This window comes from Protobothrops mucrosquamatus, unplaced genomic scaffold (genome assembly GCF_001527695.2).
Source record: "Protobothrops mucrosquamatus isolate PMUCROS unplaced genomic scaffold, P.Mucros_1.0 scaffold1126, whole genome shotgun sequence".
Classification (NCBI taxonomy): Eukaryota; Metazoa; Chordata; class Lepidosauria; order Squamata; family Viperidae; genus Protobothrops; species Protobothrops mucrosquamatus.
Window position 1 is genome coordinate 461,024 of NW_015387344.1, and position 7,551 is coordinate 468,574.

Here is a 7,551-nt window from a genome sequence, read left to right on the forward strand (position 1 = left end):
TTTGAGATCTATGGTCTTGCACAATAATTAGCCACCATATTGGCTTGCTCTATTAGTCTTAAGTAAACCCATTCTTTATGTAAGGGAATGTTTGATGGGCCAGTCCTGACATTAATAACAGACCTTATAAAAAGCAAGACATTCAAGGGCCTCTAAGTAGGGGAGAAGGAGAGGGACAAAGAAAATCTAACTTCCTAATATACTGCTGTTGTCAGCTCAGAAAGACACCTTTTTTCCTACAAAATTCACATAAAGTGAAAGATCAACTCAGTTTTCCTAAATGAAATACAGCATAGAAGGGAAAGATTCCTCATCCTTGCAGGAATAATTTTATCAGTTTATCAGATGATGTGGTGTTGCAAGCACATAGAAGTATTATCTCAGAGAGTATTACCTCAGAGGAAATAAGTGTTTGTTCTACCCTGTTGCTGACCTAATCACTTTTAAGACTTAATTCTAACTGATAGAGAAGAAGTGATAGAGGGAGTTGAAGTTGCCGGAATCTTGGGCGAAAGTGACCACATCATACTGGAATTTAATATAACGCAAACACTAGCAACAGAAAACAATCCAAACAGTGTCTTGAACTTCTAAAGAGCTGATTTTAACAAACTTAGAGAGAACCTAGGAAAGATCCCATGGATGAAAATCCTAAAGCGGAAAACAACCCAAGAAGCATGGGAAACTCTCAAAAATGTGATCATAAAAGCCCAGACCATCACAATACCACTGAAAAAGAAAAACAAGAAATTCAAGAAGAAACCAGCATGGCTACACAAAGATCTCTCTGACAAACTGAAAGACAAAAAGGACAAATACAAAAAATGGAAAGAGGGGCACATAATTAAGGCCAATTATCAGCAGACAGCCAGAACATGCAAAGATGAAGTCAGGAAAGCAAAGGCTCAGAACGAACAAAGACTTGCAACAGAAACCATGGATAATAAAAAAAAAAAGTTTCTTCCAACATATTAATAACAAGAAAAAAGTCAAGGAAGCTGTAGGTCCACTAAAGAGAAAAAATGGCAAGGAAATAACAGGCAACAGGGAGAAAGCAGAGTTGCTTAACTCATACTTTACATCAGTCTTCACACAAAAAGAAACCATAGCCCAACATACCAAAAAACCCCAAAAAAGACAAATTAGAAACAAAAATTAAAATAAGGAAGAAAATGGTAAGAGAACGCCTATCCGACCTTGATGAATATAAATCACCGAAGCCTGACAGATTACATCCCAGAGTTCTGAAGGAGCTAGCAGATGTTATCTCAGAACCACTGCACCACACCTTTCAAAAAACCTGGAGCACAGGGGAAGTACCTGAGGATTGGAAAAGGGCTGATGTGGTTCCCATCTTCAAGAAAGGGGAAAAAAACGGACTCAGGAAACTACAGACCAATCAGTTTAACATCAATACCCGGGAAGATCCTAGAAAAGATAATAAAAAAACAGACCTGCGAACAACTAGAAGCAAACAAAATTATAACTAGTAGCCAGCACTGGTTTGTTAAAAACAAATCATGCCAAACCAATCTTATTTCATTCTTCAACAAAGTGACTAAACTAATATACCAGCAAAATACTGTGGACGTGGAATACTTAGAGTTCAGTAAGGCATTTGATAAAGTAGGCCACAACCTACTCCTTGGTAAGCTAGAAAAAGGTGGAATAGACAACATCACCACCAGATGGATCTGTAGCTGGCTGGCAAACTGTATTCAACAAGTAGTCCTCAGCAGTACTACATCCACATGGAGAGAAGTAAGCACTGGGGTACCACAAGGTTCTGTCTTAGGCCCAGTACTCTTCAATATCTTCATCAATGACGTAGATGAGGGAATTGAAGGAGAACTCATCAAATTTGCAGATGATATCAAACTGGCAGGAGCAGCAAACACTCCAGAAGACAAACTCAGGATCCAAAAAGATCTTGACAAACTTGAACAATGGGCCCTATCCAACAAAATGTGGAGAAAAGCAAAGTTTTACATTTAGGCAGGAAAAATCAAAGGTACAAGTACAGATTGGGCAAGACCTGGCTTAAAAACAGTAACTGTGAGAGGGACCTTGGAGTCCTAGTGGACAATCACTTACCCATGAGCCACCAGTGTGCAGCAGCAACCAAAAAAGCTAAAACAATCCTGGGTTGTATAAACAGAGGCATAGAATCAAGATCACCCGAAGTATTAATACCGCTTTATAAAACCCTAGTAAGACCAAACCTGGAATACTGCAGCCAATTTTGGTCACCAAATCACAAACAAAGATGTTGAGAGTTTGGAAAAAGTTCAGAGAAGAGCAACTATGATGATCAAAGGCCTGGAGACCAAAACCTATGAAGAATGACTGCAGGACTAGTCTAAAGAAAAAAAGAAATAGGGGAGACATGATAGCAGTATTCCAGTATTTGAGGGGCTGCCACAAAGAAGAGGGGGGTCATGTTATTCACCAAAACACCAGAGGGCAGGAGAAGAAACAATGGTTGGAAACTGATCAAAGAGAGAAGCAACCTGGAACTAAGGAGAAACTTCCTGATAGTGAGGTCAATTAACCAGTGGAACAGCTTGCCTTCAAAAGCTGTGGGTGTTCCATCACTGGAGATTTTTAAAAAGAGGCTAGACAATCACTTGTCTGAGATGGTATAGGTTCTCCTGCTTGAGCGGGGAGCTGGACTAGGAGACCTCCAAGGTCCCTTCCAGCTCTATTCTATTCTATTCTATTCTATTCTATTCTATTCTATTCTATTCTATTCTATTCTATTCTATTCTAGATCAAATGCAATTAGGAGTGAGGAAAAGACAATGGAATTGTTTCAAGGAATGACAAGAAGATATTTGGGATTATTAAAATACCAGTCTTGCCGAGGGATCACATGCAAAATTCCATCTGAATTGTAGAATTTAATATAGCCATCACAACACCAACCCAGGAAGATGGATAGTATTTGCAATTGAGAATTGAGAAGGGATGGCTGGTTGGTGGCTGAGAGCTGGAAGTCTACACATCTTTAAAATTGTTATGATAAAGCCTTGGTAGAACACCTTCATACTGTAGTCATGAACCAGCTGCAGTTCTAATGCTTGCCAAACTATTTAATCCAGGTCTAAAGGGGAAAACTACTCATGCCAACTGTCCCTCTTGGTGGAAAGAGTTGTAGAGGCAAACCAGGTGAAGGATACATTAGGCTAGGGGTCCCCAACCCCCAGTCCGTGGACCGGTACCGGGCCGCGGCATGCCAGCAACTGGGCCATATAAACAAGCAAAGGCCCATCTGTGGGATGCAAGCAGCACACAAAACCACGCATTCTCCGGTCTGTGGAAAAACCTCTCTCCACAGAACCGGTCCCTGGTGCCCAAAAGGTTGGGAACCTCTGCATTAGGCTTTCAAGAAAAGTTGGATCCTCCAGCAGATGCCTTTTTCCTTAGCCGCAACAACAACCTGTGCCACTTATCCAGTTGTGGCACAGGATTCTTCTTGTCAAGCCATCTTCATTATATCATTTTGAAGCAATGTACTTAGCACACGCCCAACGCTATGTTTTTGTATGACTGCCAGTGGCGTTCCTTAGTAATAAAGAATGCAAAATCCTCCATTGTTATGTTAAGTAAGCCACAGGAAAATGAGGTGACTGATCTAACTCTTAGACAGAGGTCTTCAAACTTGGCCCTTTTACGACTTGTGGACTTCAGCTCCCAGAAATTCCTCAGCCAGCATACCTGGCTGAGGAATTCTGGGAGTTGAAGTCCACAAGTCGTAAAAGGGCCAAATTTGAAGACCCCTGCTCTAAGATAAGTGGCCAGGCTGGCCAGTGCTTGTTTAGTTATGTTTCTTGCCCACCAATCTGTACCCCATCCTCCAAGACAGGAGCCATGGCAATATCCCACACCTCACACCGGGAAACTCAGCAGAGCAACTCACCTTTATATAATCTTCCCCAAGGTTCCACCAGAGAGGGCTGACAGCTAGCCTCTTACCACTCTTCAAACTTCTGGCGGCAGCCTGACCACTATCTAAACATACCTAAGGGTGAGGGGCAAGTATTGCTCCTAAGATACTAACTCACTTGGGTCACCACCCTGAGCCAGTTACAGGTAGCCCTCCCTTCATATCCATTCGTTCAGCAACTGTTCAGTTACAATGGCATTGAAAAAGCCGATTTACAACCAGTCAGAAAAAGAAGAACTGGAAGGGACCATCAGGGGACAATTTTCATTGAAATATTGTATCCAAGATGAAACTAAGATAACAGAGTTGGAAGGGACCTTGGAGGTCTTCTAGTCTAACCCCTTGCTCAAGGAGGAGACCCTATACCAGTGGTGGTGAACCTATGGCACGGGTGCCAGAGGCGGCACTCGGAGCCCTCTCTCTGGGCACACGTGCTATTGCCCCAGCCCTGCCTCCCCCTGCAGGAGAGTCGCCCCTGGGCACAGCCTGCACGGACCAGCGCAGCCAAGGACATAGCCGGGCAGCAGGGTCAAGACTCTGCCCTTATGCCCCATAGCGTGCAGATGCTGCTGCGGGGTGTGGGCAGAGGGCGTGGCTGCCATGGCGCTGCAAGGCTGCCTGGGCAATCTGTTGTGGGCCATGGAGGCAGTGCGTGCCCCTGCGGGCGGGTGGGGCAGGGGGTGGGCGGGGGCGGAGCAGGCAGGGCAGGAGACGGAGTAGGGATGGGGGGGGCGGTTTGGGGGCACTTGGTCTCTAAAAGGTTCGCCATCACTGCCCTATACCATTTCAGGCAAATGGTTGTCCAATGTCTTCTTCAAAACCTCCAATGGAGCACCCACAACTTCTGGAGGCAGGTTGTTCCGCTGATTGTTGTGAGGAAATTCCTCCTTAGTTTTAGGTTGCTTCTCTCCTTGATTAGTTTCCATCCGTTGCTTCTTGTTCTGCCTTCAGGTGCTTTGGAGAATAGCTTGACCCCCTTGTTTGTGGCAGCCCCTCACATATTGGAACACTATCATGTCACTCCTGGTCCTTTTTTCCCCCCCTACTAACTAGACAGACCCAATTCCTGCAACCATTCTTCATGTGTTTAAGCCTCCAGCCCCCTAATCATCTTTGTTGTTCTTCTCCACACTCTTTCTAGAGTTTCAACATCTTTCTTTAAAAAAGAGATTTTATTATTTTTTTATCATTACAAATCTTTCGTGCTGAAGTAGATGCTCAGGGCAGACTGGAGGCCCTGGGCCTCTGCCTCAGTCCTAGCACTGTCACCGTTGCCAAGGAATACCACTGTGCAAAGCGGCCGAAAGAGCAGAGATGGGTGGAAGGAGTTGAAGAGGAGGCACTTCCGTACCTTGGAAGAACCGAGGCAAAGACAGGAACCGCTTTCCTTAGTGACAAAATTGCTGGTCCCCGATGGTGTTCCTTAAGCAAGGACTGACCTGTACTTGCTCACTAGAGTAAATCACACTAGAACGGGTCTCCAGCTCACAGCACACTGAAGGAGACTATCTGGTTCACTTGACTATCTCTTCACATCTCCGAGCAACTAACTGGGAGGGTCTCAAGCTGGAGGAGACTCCATCTGGCTTATTGAACGTCTTTCTGGGTACCCTGAACCACCACTGAATGTGGCTCGCACTGGAGAGAGACCCCCCCTGGCTCATCTGGTTTTCCCAGAATGCTCATTTTACTCTCCCGCAATTCATTTATCAGTGGCCAAGTCATCTTTTCAGGAGTTGAAAGGAATAATTCCCAAGGAGTAATTAACACAAAAATGCGCCAGATCAGCGTTTTCAAAGAGAAAAATCTGAACACTGGATTATTCCAGGAACGTTAACAGGTAGTTTTGCACATTCTTGCAACTGATTGGAGTCCATAAACCAATGGCCTGCTTTAGAATGTCCCAGCAGTCTCTGCCACAACCAATAGGCCACACAGGTTTTGTTAGCAGAAGATTAAATTTTAGTCTACTTCCACTTGGTATATGCAAAATTGTGTGACGGCTTTGGTGTTTACATCCGGCAGACAATGGGGGTATTCCTAACCAATTCTTCGCCTGCCCAATCTTAGGCCACTGCTACAGTACCTCAAGACCAAGCAGCAGAATTTGATTGTTAATTGCAGGCTACCAACAGTGCAACTTGGATGTACAATGAATTGTTACGGCCTGTTCCCTGGAATGGAGACAGCAGCCCGGGCGAGGCCTCTGGGCCCAGCACGTACCCATTAAGACAGACATGTCAAACACAAGGCCTGGGGGCCAGTTGCGGCCCGCGAAGTGGTTTCATGTGGCCCGCGAAGCCATCCTGGAAACAGTGAGGGAACGGCCCCCGCTGCCTTGGCCCTGGCCGGCCGGGAGCCAATGTACAATTTTGTGGTGGCCATCTATGCTGAAACGCATTCAGTCCTAGCTCAAGGCCGTCTGGAACCAGCGAGGAACCAGCCTCTGCCGTGTCACCCCCGCCCCCTGGGTGCCTGCTGGGGAGGTGTCACCCTTTGTGAGGAATGAAGAAATGCACCATCACCTGGAAGTGGCCAGCAAATGGCCCTCGCCTACTTCACATATCTGGCTTGATGGGCTCCGGCGGAGGGGTTTCAGCAGGCAGTGAGGCTCCTCCAGTGGACCATGCCTTGGCACTTGCCCCGGTCCCACTCCCTTCTGTCAGAGACCCTCAGATCTGCCCGACTCCTGCCCAGGCCCCCACAGGCACCCTTGACGCGAACGATGTAGAGCTGGCCACGCCCACCCAGTAGGCCACATCCACTCCATCCAAGCCCACCCAGTAGGCCACACCCACCCTGGCCGCACACCCCGAGGGCAACCGCAATGCTGATGCGGCCCTCAATGAAATTGAGTTTGTCACCCCTGCATTAAGAGCTCACAAAAACTGTTGGTTCTATATACTTTTATTATATTTATAACTGGACAATCACACGTGTACAAAATGGGAGACCACACTACCTGAAGCAGAGGACTGTGGATTGCAGCAGCATTTTCCATTGACTCAAAAGCTTTTAGTAGAAGAAAGCATGAGCCGTTTGGGCAAAAGAAAGATGGGAGGAGGAAAGGAAGAGGCGGAAAGATGGCTGGCCAATTCTTAATCAAAGGACAAATCCTTTGGATATTACTGATCAAATCAGTCTCTCCTCGGTTATGTGCCAGATTTGGGGGAGGGGAGGGGCGAGGGGAAGGGGTAGGGATTGTGTTTAAGAGAGAAAAGGTCCTGGCTTTGTCAGCTACCACCAGCGCTCCAAGGAACTTGCCCTTGGGAGGCTGCGAAATTCTTTGCTATCCTCACCGTCCATGATAACAACCCTCCAGACATTTTGGTCACAAACCCTCCCTCCAAGCTGTCGGAGAAAGCAACGAGGAATACTCCCACCTTTGCCGCACAACAACAATTACAACAGTAAGAGCCAAGTATAGGAGCCAGAATTAATTCAAGGGTTGTCCAGTCGATGATGTCTTGGTCTATTCTACTGATACATATGCACGAGGGTTTCCAAAAATACTAGGATATAATGCAAGTAGTGACAAACAGAAGGGGGGGGGGGTCATCACATGGTGGATGTTCCCTAAAATGACCACAAGGGGGGGGGGTATT